The following is a 13143-nucleotide window of genomic DNA, read 5'->3' as shown; positions in this document are numbered from 1 at the left end:
CTGAATTTGCAAAGTAACTGCAACTGAGATATGTGAATGGTGTGCATGTTTGGCATGGCTTAGGGAAAAAAATAAAAATCACTGAGGATTGTTTGTAACCTAGTGCTAATGGATATTATAATCAGCTGAGTATGTTATTCTATGAATAGGAATTATAAGTGGTTGTGGTTATGGCAGTAATGTGTAAAGTCAAACTCCAGTGAAGCTTCTCACTCCATTGTTTCTCCTTAGGCAGGAGACAGTATTTGGTCACAGGATTAAATGGCTAAGAAAGACTGAAAATACCTTTTAAACTATAAGGCAAAGCATAAAACGTAAGGCTTGTCTACTGTCATACCATCAGCCATAAGTGAAATTGGCTATGTCAACATAATTGTCCTTTGGTTCAGTGATTCAAATGCTGGGAACAGTTACTCATCCTTCCCATTTGCTTGCAGATAATTTCATAGTTTAGGAAAAAGATTAAAATTCAAGTCTATTAAGTATCAGCAAGTAAGCTTTAGGAAAAGTCATTGAAATAATAAAAGAACATTTCCGTAAAGCCTATATATTAATAATAAATTATCCTAGATATCTAAAGTGCCTGGTGTTTTGCTGCAGGAGCCTACTTTGACTTTCTTTTATTTTTTAGCAGTATAAACTTTAAGATATTGTTACCTATAGTGTTCTAATAGTGCAGGACCCCAAGCATAATTTCTTACATTTTTTTTTTTACCAAAATAAAAAAAAAAAACCATGAAGCATAATTAAAATGTAGTGCATCCTTGTATAGATCTTCTGCATAGCTGGTTTAATTAGATCCCTCTGCATTCATACCCAGTGTGGCATTAAATACAATTATTTCTGAAGTGGGAACAAGCAAACAAATGTAATCATTGTAACCACATCTTCACAACATAGCTATTCATAAAATTCCTACACTTAGCAATGGCTTAATTAGCATTATTATAACATTATGCTAACCTGCAAACAAGAAAAAAAAAACACCTTTCCTGTTTTTTTTAAGGAACACATGCAGTACAGTCTTAATGTGGTCGAAATTTAACATCTTATTAAAGAAAAATATTCTCTAACAGGGCAATTCAGTAATCAGGCAGGAGAAAAGTTGTTCATTGTATCTTTTAATTACTCCTAAGCAAAATGCCTTGGAGGGAGCATTCTTCAAAAGCAGTCTGTTTACACCATGATCAGAATGATCAGAATGGTCAGAGAAACAAAGAACAGAGGTTCATTTTATAAACTGTGGAATTTACATACAATGTCAATCAATGCATACATTTACTTGGGTTGGTTTGTTGGTGTACGCCCAAATGATTTATATAAATTAAAAGTATATTATACTCGTATTATGTTCTGGTTCTTCTTATACCTTTTGAGATAAACCACCACCCTTAAAATGTCTGTGCACATAACAACTGCTCATTTGTTGATTTCTTAGTCATCTCTTAGTCATCCTTCAGTACATTTTGTATATTACATCAGCCTTTTCTTCTGGTATATTCTTTATTTACTTGACCACCTCAGTATTTTTCCTAAACCAATTCTTATATTTCAGTGTACATTTTGTTGTTCACTTGATCCTTATCTTGTTTCCGACATTTATTAAGCCTTTATGCTATTTCTTAAAGATGAAAGCTATGTTACCCTAAAATTATTCTTCTACAATACAAACACACATACACTTGGGCAAGTAGTAGAAGGCTTTTTGAGTATCAGAGGAAACGTAGCCAAAACTCATTTAAACTTGGGGAGGGGGGATTTAAATGCCATATAAATAAATGGGCTAGGGCATGAAGTCAACACCTAAAAAGGAAATAATAAAGGATTATTGTTCTTGTTTCTTTGTTTACTAAGAGTTTAAGCTTTTAATGCCTATATGTATGTGTATATATATATATATATATATATATATATATATATATATATATATATATATATATACTGCTCAAAAGAATTAAAGGAACACTTTTAATCAGAGTATAGCATAAAGTTAATGAAACTTATGGGATATTAATCTGGTCAGTTAAGTAGCAGAGGGGGTTGTTAATCAGTTTCAGCTGCTGTGGTGTTAATGAAATTAACAACAGATGCACTATTGGGGCAACAATGAGATGACCCCCAAAACAGGAATGGTTTAACAGGTGGAGGCCACTGACATTTTTCCCTCCTCATCTTTTCTGACTGTTTCTTCACTAGTTTTGCATTTGGCTACAGTCAGTGTCACTACTGGTAGCATGAGGCGATACCTGGACCCTACAGAGGTTGCACAGGTAGTCCAACTTCTCCAGGATGGCACATCAATACGTGTCATTGCCAGAAGGTTTGCTGTGTCTCCCTGCACAGTCTCAAGGGCATGGAGGAGATTCTAGGAGACAAGCAGTTACTCTAGGAGAGCTGGAGAGGGCCATAGAAGGTCCATAACCCATCAGCAGGACCAGTATCTGCTCCTTTGGGCAAGGAGGAACAGGATGAGCACTGCCAGAGCCCTACAAAATGACCTCCAGCAGGCCACTGGTGTGAATGTCTCTGACCAAACAACCAGAAAGACTTCATGAGGGTGACCCAAGGGCCCCATGTCCTCTAATGGGCCCTGAGCTCACTGCCCAGCAGCATGCAGCTCGATTGGCATTCGCCATAGAATACCAGAATTGGCAGATGCACCACTGGTGCCCTGTGCTTTTTACAGATGAGAGCAGGTTCACCCTGAGCACGTGACAAAAGTGAAAGGGTCTCGAGAAGCCATGGAGAACATTATGCTGCCTGTAACATCATTCAGCATGAGCAGTTTGGTGGTGGGTTAATGATTGTCTGGGGAGGCATATCCATGGAGGGTCGCACAGACCGCTACAGGCTTGACAAAGACACCTTGGCTGCCATTAGGTATCAGGATGAAATCCTTGGACCCATTGTCAGACCCTATGCTGGTACAGTGGCTCCTGGTGCATGACAATTTCTGGCCTCATGTGGTGAGAGTATGCAGGCAGTTCCTGGAGGATAAAGGAATTGATACCATTGACTAGCCACCACACTTTCCTGACCTAAATCCAATAGAACACCTCTGGGACATTATGTTTTGGTCCATCCAATGCCACCAGGTTGCACCTCAGACTGTCCAGGAGCTCAGTGATGCCCTGGTCCAGATCTGGGAGGAGATCCCCCACAACACCATCTGTCATCTCATTATAAGCATGCACCGATGTTGACAGGCATGTATACAAGAACACAGGGGCCATACAAAGTGCTGCGTACAATTTTGAGTTGCTGCAATTATATAAAAGTATATATATATATATACTCCTGAAAACCAGAACAGTAAACAAAGGGTCATTAAATGAATGGATGGAGCCAAGTTGAAGGAATAATGCAGCTATATGGCAAAAAGACACATCCATGTATCACAAATTAAGCTGTAGACAGTTTTAATCAATTTTTCTTGATACTGCACAGTAGTATTGTGGAAGGTCTGTTATCTATTTTATCTAACTGTAAGACTATCTCTGTCATTCCAAAATAAGAATCTAACAGAGTAACTTAAGTATATGATGTTATCATTAGACACAGATTATGATTTACAACTGTACACAAAAGGGAAGCCTTTTTATGGTGCCATATGTGGCAACTCAGCTTGCCTGAAGAAGGGGCCTGAGTTGCCTTGAAAGCTTGCATATTGTAATCTTTTTAGTTAGCCAATAAAAGGTGTCATTTTGCTTGACCTCTCACTACATTCATATACTTTTTGAAATTTTATTTTTCTATACTTTTTCATGGAGTGAAGAGAGATGAAAAGTACTGTTCAGGTCTTCTGATTCTGGATTTGTGTTTGTAATGGACTGGTGTCTAATCAATTGCTCACTGATTCTTTTACAAGCTGAATAGGGAAAGGGAGCTACCAGGATGGATGGAATAATGCAGTGTTAATTTAATGAATATATCCATGTTAGAGAGAGAGAGAGACTGACAATGGCACCGAGATAAATCATGTACTGTAAATACCAATTTTGAAACCCAAAAACTGCCAGGGAGCAATATTACCTACATGTGTGTTATGAACAGGGATGTGGAGTCAGAGTCAAAGTCATAGAGACAGGGTCAGAATTGGAAGCAATTTTTGGGTTACTGGAGTTGGAGTCAATAAAAATGTACCAACTTTGACTAAATGTAAATTATAATGTATTAGTATTTCCAATTTCACATATAGTGATTTGATTAAAGAATTTTTTCTTTTGGATTTTGATAAAAAATATATGGTTTCTTTTTTAATTTTGTAAGTTTAGTCTTATATTTAATATTATTCACTGTTTGTAAGCCACAACAACAATGCTTCTGCCTTTAAACTGGAACTTAACAGATTAAAATGCTAAAAATTAGTCTAATGATTCACACTGGCAGTGATGAAATACCTTGTATGTTGTATGTTGAGTACTTTTAATCAACATTGTAAACATATTAGTAAAATTACAAATGGAGGAGTCAGAGTTGGTGGTACCACAAATTGAGTAGCAGTCGAAGAATTTGTGTACCGACTTCACAGTACTGGTTGTAAAAATGCAAATTTTGCTTAACTGTATTTATTTGAGACATATTTTCTTTTGATTATTTCAGTATTGGTTTCTTGTTGTATCTTGTAACAGTATTGATAATGTAGGAAGAGAATGAATTTTAACTTATCCACCTCAGGGATGACAGTGTAATGTAACGTGGGGTGTATAATAACTCAGTTAATTAATTATCAGTTTAACACCAAGTTGAATGTAGGTTGAGTAAGGGATGTCTGTTTCCCATTTCAGGCGAGACTCCAGAAATGTAAAGAGATCTGTACAATTTATGAATGAAGTTCATCATGAAGTATCATGACTTACAAACCATAGCGCACATTAAGATCTCAAGATGCTGGTCTGCTTATGATTCCAAGGATTAATAAAATAACAGTGGGAGGTCGAGCTTTTAGTTACAGGGCCCCTAAACTGTGGAATGATCTGCCTGCTACTATAAGAGATGCCCCTTCGGTCTCAGCTTTTAAATCCCGGCTGAAAACTCACTACTTCACTTTAGCATATCCTGACTAGAGCTGCTGATTAACTGTACAGACTGCATCTCTGTTGTTAGTCATTAGCACTAAAACATAAGTATCATAATAGTTATAATTGGATACTAACCCTCACCTATTCTGTTTCTCTTCTTGGTACTGAAATGTGGTACTTGGTGCCAAGGCCCACCTGTCAAATTGTTTTGCCTGCCTAAGGTAATGATGGAGGATCGCAGGAATCGTGGGAATGAGGGGTCCTTTCATCAGATTAGCGCTATTTCAGCTGTGGAATGGCCAAATGGGGGAGGCAGCTTGATGGATGAGGTCTCCAGGTCTCTAAACAAATCATAATCATATTATGTGATATCATCTACTGTTAAATTCTAATCTGTACTTCAAAAAATTTTATACTGTATTGAGAATTTGTTCCGTTCTGTGGATTGTACTGTATTGTACTGACCCCCTTCTTTTTGACACCCACTACACGCCCAACCTACCCGGAAAGGGGTCTGTTTTTCAACTGCCTTTCTCAAGGTTTCTTCCATTTTTTCCCCTACAAGGGTTTTTTCTTGTTTTCTTAGACAGTCAAGAGGCAGGGCCTGTTAAAGCGCATTGCGGGACTTCTTGTGTGATTTTGGGCTATACAAAAAATAATTTTTTTTATTTATTTTAAATAAATAAATAAGGTCTATATTAACACTTTTACTTTTGGGGTTCAGACATAGCAAAGGCTTACTTTCACAAATAACCCAAAAACTCTTGTTGAAATAAGCAAAGTAATACAATTTATTTATAACATAAGCATAATAAAAGATGGATATATGCAGGTATATCAATATATAGATTAAAGACAAATCCAAGCATAATTAAACAATTACAAAAGCTTAGTTGAACTTTTTCTGTCCTATAGAAAAAGGCACTTAAAGTTTGAATTCTAACACATGGCTTGGATGGATCTTTTTCCATCTTGCAGGAAATGGTACAAAGCTCATGAATTCTGATCTTTCCATTTATGTGTTCAAGATGCATAAGTTCTTTAGTTAATTAAGCCTCTCATGGTTATGCTTTAGTGTTCATTTGCTCACAGCCTCTGCTCTTGTTTACCACCACATGGTCTGCTCTCTCTTTGTGTATGTGTGTGAGTGTGTCTGCTTCTTTACCTTTAGTTGCACCTTCTGGTTACAGGTGGTACCACAGTTTCTTTTTGAGGGTTTTACTCGCACAGTGTCCTCTGTAGGTAGCATAGTTATGCCTGCAGGTGATCAGTCAGCCCTCGTCATTAAAATGGTGAATGTGTTGTGTATGTGCGGTCTCTCTCTCTTACTTGTGCACTTGCTGTGCCTAAGTGAGGTTAGACTTAAGGTACTCTCATCCAAACTCCAGTACAGACAAGTATTCTGCCATTCTAGTCCAGCACAGTTTCTCTCTAAAGTAAAGGAATTGCTTCAGTCTATATCAGCAGTCTATTCTGGCTGTGGGCAGACAGAGTAGGCAATGTTGATTTGTAGTTTGATGAGAAGAGCAGTTAGGATGTGGTAGAGGTTTTTAAAGGAAGGAATAGAGGTATTGTCATTGGCTTCTTGGATGCACATTAGCCCATCCTTTTAGTTGACCTGCTTATGATACATGGTCCAGTATCGATCATTTTATCTGATAAGATGCAAAGCTATATTCCAGTGAGGGACCCTGCCCCAATAAGAGTGTCTGGAAGCAGCGTGCTGAAACAGGAATTGCATTCTGGCCTGGCAAAATGGATAATGCCAGTCTGTCTTACAGTGTAAATCAATAAAATCATATTATATTTTCAAAGGAAACAATAAAAGGCTGCAGTTAAAACCATTATGTCTTAACAGTGACAACACTCTACCTACATACTCTGCCTACTTTCATCCATCCATCCATTCATTTTCCAACCCGCTGAATCCGAACACAGGGTCACGGGGGTCTGCCAGAGCCAATCCTGGCCAACACAGGGCACAAGGCAGGAACCAATCCTATAGTAATACTTTTTCCAATAACCTGTAAGTTCTAAATTACTATCAAAACAATATATTATTTCTTTTCCTAGATGCTGACTTATACTGTTACTGTTACTACTGCTACTACTTGTGAACACCTTTTTGTTGCCTTGTTTACTCTGAAATATAAAACTTCTGGTATAGTGACTGTATTTCATTACATGACATTTTCTAAGCAACTAAGTAACATGTCAATAGGCATGAATTTGTTTGATTTAACTATCATAAGAGTTTTGGACTGTTTCTCTGCTATCCTAGGTTTATACAAACCCCACACAGCTGTATGCTGTGTCTCAAGTTTAAGAAGTGGTATGTTTAAGTTTACTGTGCCAAACCAATACTGACATCAGTATGTCTACCAGTGCCTTTATTGCTTTGTTTCCTATATAATTTTCAGTGACTCTCAGTCAAATTTGTAATGTCATATATGCTTAAGTTTCTTGTTAAATGAAGTATAGAGGTTTTGATTATATTATAGTAACTGTACACCTAGAACCAAACAGATGTTACCCAAGGGCAGGAGCTTGCTCGGTGGTGTAATGAATGACTTCTCAGCAGATTTTCACTACCGCACAAGAATTAGATTTCTGTTCTTTCGTTTTTTAAATACACTGTAGGAAATTGAGGCCATTCTTTTTTAAAAATCTTTGGAATTTAAGAATATTTACAATACAAAATTTGTTCATAGGCATGGTTGTTCTTAAAGTGATGCTAATGTAATGGTGAATCCTTTTGGGGTATTTTCAGAAGGGTATACAGGGCCTATAAAACGTATTCACCCAGTGAATTAAATTAGACTTTTTTGACATTAATCAACAGAAAAAGACTCTTTAACACTAGAATCCCTGAAGCCTACGAAAAAAATTGTAGTCCCGAGCCTCCTTAAATTTCTTCACACCTCTCCATCAGTGTCTTTTCTTTTGTAAATGTGTCAATCAGCACAAGCAGTAAGAAGCCTGTGTGAGATGCCTGGAGTTGTATAGGGTAAATAATACAGTATGCATGCACTTCATGTGTGTCCTGTGTCTACAAAGATCTGAGTAAGTGTAGGATGAAAAGAAATGCAAGGCAACAAATGCTGAACAAATACCTAAAGCAGAAACCTTTTCCATGTTATACTAATAATGATGTGAAGTGTATAATGTGTGAAGGCTTTAGTTCAAATATCAAATAAACATGTGCGCTTTTGTTCAAGAATATAACCGAAGTAAAAAAAAAATTAAAAAATTCATTTTATATGTTGCAATCAATGAGTTACAAACTCAAGCTCAAATGTCAATTGATAGAAAGTTAATACATATTCTGCATGGTGCAGAGGTAAAAACTGCTGCCTTATAACCAAAAGGTTGCCGGTTCAAGTTCCAGCGCTCTGTGTTTTGAGTAGTGAGTTGCTATTATTATTATTACTACTATAATACAATAAAAACATACATTTGATATGAGTCTGTAACATCCAGTGTAAATTTTGGCTACTTGTAAAAGTTAGCACTTTTTTTATTATTCAGTTTTATTCTCTCAGTGACATTCACATGGTACAACGAACTTGCCTCTCCCTGTTTGAGTTGATGACGTTTATCTTCATTCTTTTCACAAGAGTAGCGATGACCACAGTTGATACTGTGATTGATGCCTGCTCAGAATTATTTGTTGTACCGGCAATCAAAGATATGATGTCCCGTGACCACTGTCATACTGGACAAAGGTGACTGTCCACCCAGAGGGACTAATGAGGTCACCATAGGTGAAGACCTCCTAGCACAAAGAAGTACTGCAAGACAAGGGGAGAGACAGATCAACTAAAAAGAGACATAGTATATGGAATGAGGTAAGCAGGAAAGCTGCAAATTAAATATTTGAGCACCTATATGGGAAGGCCTAGAATGGGTGAAGACAATCAGTTGACTATAATTTTTTTAGTGTGATTTTCTCTTTTTGTTAATTACTCTGTATGTTATGAAAAATGTACAGTATATCTTTAAAAAACACTGAGAAATGAATATGATAAAGATAATTAAACAAGCTGTGCATTTTTGCCAGTCTTAGTTAAGAATAATGTACCAATTGTACTTTTATTACGTAAAACAGCATTTGGAGACATTAAAGAGAAATTCCTACCATCAAAGTATAAAGACACTACTTATAATTAAACAAAAGAACAAACAAACATTATATATATTGTGGCGAGTGGCTGGGGCTACTGCCCAGCCGGGACGCCCAGGAGGACAGGAGGAGGGCTTAAGTCTTCCTCAGACCACATGGGGGCCACTGCTGCCCTGGTACTTTTGGGGGCCACAGGTACAGAGCTTTGAAGCTCCACCCTGTAGGGCCCTGGGAATCCTGGACCTCAGCATTTCCGCCACACCTGAAAGTGCTGGGAAAGAGAAATTGGGGACACCCGGAATGCTTCCGGTTTCACAGCCGGCACTTCTGCCACAATGGGGAGTGCCGGTAGGAGATTTTTAGGAGGCACCTGGAGCACATCTGGGTGACTATAAAAGGGGCCGCCTCCCTCCGTTCATGGGCTGGAGTTGGGAGAGGTGAAGGACAGAGCTTGAGAGGAGAGGCAAGGAGGCGGCCTGAAGAGAAAGAGGCAGTGAAGTGTTAGCCTGGACCTTGGGCGAGTTTGGGGTTTGTGGTGCACATTTGTAAATAGTGACTGTAAAATAAGCATGTGGTGGTGTTTAAACGATGTCTACCTGTCTGTGTCCGAAGCTAGTTCCACACTGGCGTAGTCGGCAGGATGCGCCGCCTGTTCTAAGGCAGGGACCTGCCAGAAAAAATATCATTGTGGACGGCCCGGCACAGCAGGGGAGCCCACCCACGTGCTGCAGGAGCAGCGTGCACCCAACACCACAAGAGATACTCGTGCTGCAGACCACCATTGGCTCGGCGAAGGGCCGTTTTCCCCTGGTGCGGGAAGAAGACAGCGAGCGTAACCGGAGTGCAGCGGGCTTCTGCGAACGTGCTGTTGCAGAGGGCGCCCGGGACAACATGTCGCCTAGCGAAGCCACGCCGAGGATATCTCCTCGGACAGACAGGACCCGGGAGGTAAGTTCCCTGCTCACCAACAGCTGGAGTGTGCTGTGTGTTGCAGGCAGGGGCTGCCCAAATCGGCGTCAGTGGCAGGCACATGTCAATCCATGGTGAAACATTGAAGCAGAGGCAGCTGGGAGAGCTGCAGAAGAGGAGATGCTACACCTTAAAAAGCCGGCTCGTCGCCGCACCGGGTGGAGGAGAAGTAAGATTGCCGCGGACTGGAAGTACCTCCCCGAGACCGGCACGGGATTGGATTGTGTGTCTTGTGGACCCGCCGATGATTGGATGGAGGCAGGACCAAGGAATGTCCATCTCAGGCTGGGGAAAGACCCGATTGGGCCGAAGGAAAGGACCCACAGGAAGCAGCTGGCGTGTGTTGCTAACAAACAGGTAGGCTCACCGTCAGCTTCTTTTTGTCCTTGCCAGTAGCTCTGTGTGAGCTGGAGAAGTGTCTTCAGCCCACAAAGTCACTTCTACAGGTGATACACGTCCTCCGAAGATGATTGAAGGAGATGGAGATGAAGGCAGTCGCGTCATTGATGGCGCTGCGACAGTGGGCAGATCGGCGAGATGCTGGAGTCTTCAGCCAGATGGACGCGGCAGGGAAGGTAAGTGAGACCGTCCCCATACAGAATAAAGGACAGCCCACCGAAATGGTCCGTGATGAAAATGATCGGAACCAAGTAGGGGGTTCTCTGATAGTGGACGCGGCAGCGAGGGGAGAAAGACCGAGAGGGCTGGCAGGACGAGGGCTGATGAGTTGTTAAACAAAGAATTAATCTTTTTTTTATCATTTTTATTTTTCTCTTATTTCATGTTGTCAAATATTCTCTGTATGTATTGCATATGCAAATGTACTGGCAGTCAACAGTCACATTGTCAGGTAATTACACAGGAATTAATTGTTCTTAAATGATGAAGGCACAATAAATATAGACTCTTAAAACCTTATAACTAAAGACACTTGCTTTACATTTCTGCAAGCATGAATACTGGGGAAAATTTAAACAAATTATATATACAGTATAGCATTACAGGCCCAGTTTTTCCATAAAATGTTGATTTCAGCATGAGGCAGAAATTATTTGAAATTTCCAAACAAATGCATATTAAATCATGTATTCACCTGTCTAATCTAGTTCCAAGTCATGGGGTATGTAGCCTATCTCAACAAGACTGGGCACAAGGCAAGAACAACCCTGTCCATGGCAGAACACAATCAGGTATACACATAGACTTAATCATTCATCATTAATCATTCATTCATTGAGGAGATTTCCCCATTACGAACTGCTTATTAGCTGTTCATTTGTAGCTCAGTTAGTTACTCGTGCACAAAAATGCATACATGATAATCATTAGAAACTGTTACTGGCCTTCTTCTATTCTGTTTCTCATCTTGGTATCCTACCATGCCACTGCTACAATACCCAGCACTCCTACCCCTGGGAAATGGCACATGAAATAGTGGTAGCTTTGGAATCTAAGGTTTAAAAAAACATATTCCTATTAGACTTTTCAGCAAGTGCTTATAATATTGTAGAATGCCCAGAAGGATCTGGGAGGCCAGTCTGTCAAAGTGACGAGAACTTGTCTTTTCTTTGTTATTTTATTGACTGGAGACTTTGCTTTTCTCTCATACATTGTCAGGTACCCCATCTCAATTACAGTATTATTGGACTTATATTAATGGACAGGTTATAATTATTGGACTCAATCAGGGCTCGGGTGTTAGAAGGGGATGTGGACAAAGCTAACACCCTGAACCATTTTATTAATAGATTTTCCCTCCCCCTGCAACCTTCTTCCAATGATCAGTCTCCTACACCATCCCTACTACATGAACAACTCCTATCACATCAACTGGAATGGCCACCGCTGACCAAGTAAGGAAACAACTGTGGAAGCTACACACAGGAAAGGCTGTGGGACCAGATAGAGCCAGTCCTCGAGTTCTTAAGGCCTGTGCTGACCAACTTTGTTATGTCCTCTGTCACCTGTTCAGTCTGCCCCCCATTCTAAACAAGGCAGGTGCCTCTTCACTCAATGTCTACAGATCAATGGCACTTACATTTAAAATCATGAAGACCTTCAATGTGAGCAACACTGGTGAACCACAAGGAACAGTCCTGTCTCCTTTTCTCTTCACTCTGTACACCTCTGACTACAAATACAGCACCTAGTCATGTCACTTGCAGAAATTCTCAGATGATTATACCCTTATTAAGAGTATTGATAAAGGAGATGAGAGGTATAGGAGTCAGGTGGAGAACTTTTTTTCTTAGTGCAAAGAAAATTGTCTGCATTGTATCATCAGCAAAACCAAGACACTGGTTTTTAACTTTCACCGCACCAAACATCGTCTATGTCCGGTCACTATTCAGGGAGCGGATGTGGAGGTGGTCCACTGCAAGAACTACTTGGTGGTCCACATTAATGACAGGTTGGACTGGTCTTGGAACACAAATGAACTATGTAAAAAAGGCAGAGCAGGGTATTTTTCCTTAAGAGACTGTTTTCCTTTAATGAGGGATGTGACATCTTATATTTTTTCTACAACTCTCTGATGGCCAGTGCAGTTTTCTTTGCTGTGGTGTGCTGGGATTGTCTAGCAAATCAACAAACTAATTAAAAAGGAAAGCTCAGTTATAGGACACACTCTGGACTCTGGACTACTCTGGAGGTAGTAGCAAAGGAGAGGATTTAAACAAAACTGAGTGCCATTATGAACAATAGTTCACATCCTGCCTCTGACACACTAACACTGAGTATTTCCAGCCAATGAATTATTCAGCAGAAGTGTGTCAAGGAATGCTACAGAGGCTGCTTTATACCAACAGTAATACATCTGCATAATGGGACTGCCAAGTCAGAAGTTTTATTTCTTTTTAAATTGTATTACTTTTTAGCTTTCCTGAAATGTGTGCATATATATATACAGGTATATTATATATATATATATATATATATATATATATATATTGTGGAAGTTGACCCGACACAGACAGGCGGACATGTTGTTTTCACACCACCACACATTTATTATACAAAACTATTTACAAC

The sequence above is a fragment of the Polypterus senegalus genome, chromosome 3 (assembly GCF_016835505.1).
Source record: "Polypterus senegalus isolate Bchr_013 chromosome 3, ASM1683550v1, whole genome shotgun sequence".
NCBI classification, from domain to species: domain Eukaryota; kingdom Metazoa; phylum Chordata; class Cladistia; order Polypteriformes; family Polypteridae; genus Polypterus; species Polypterus senegalus.
Note: the sequence above shows the minus strand (reverse complement) of the source record.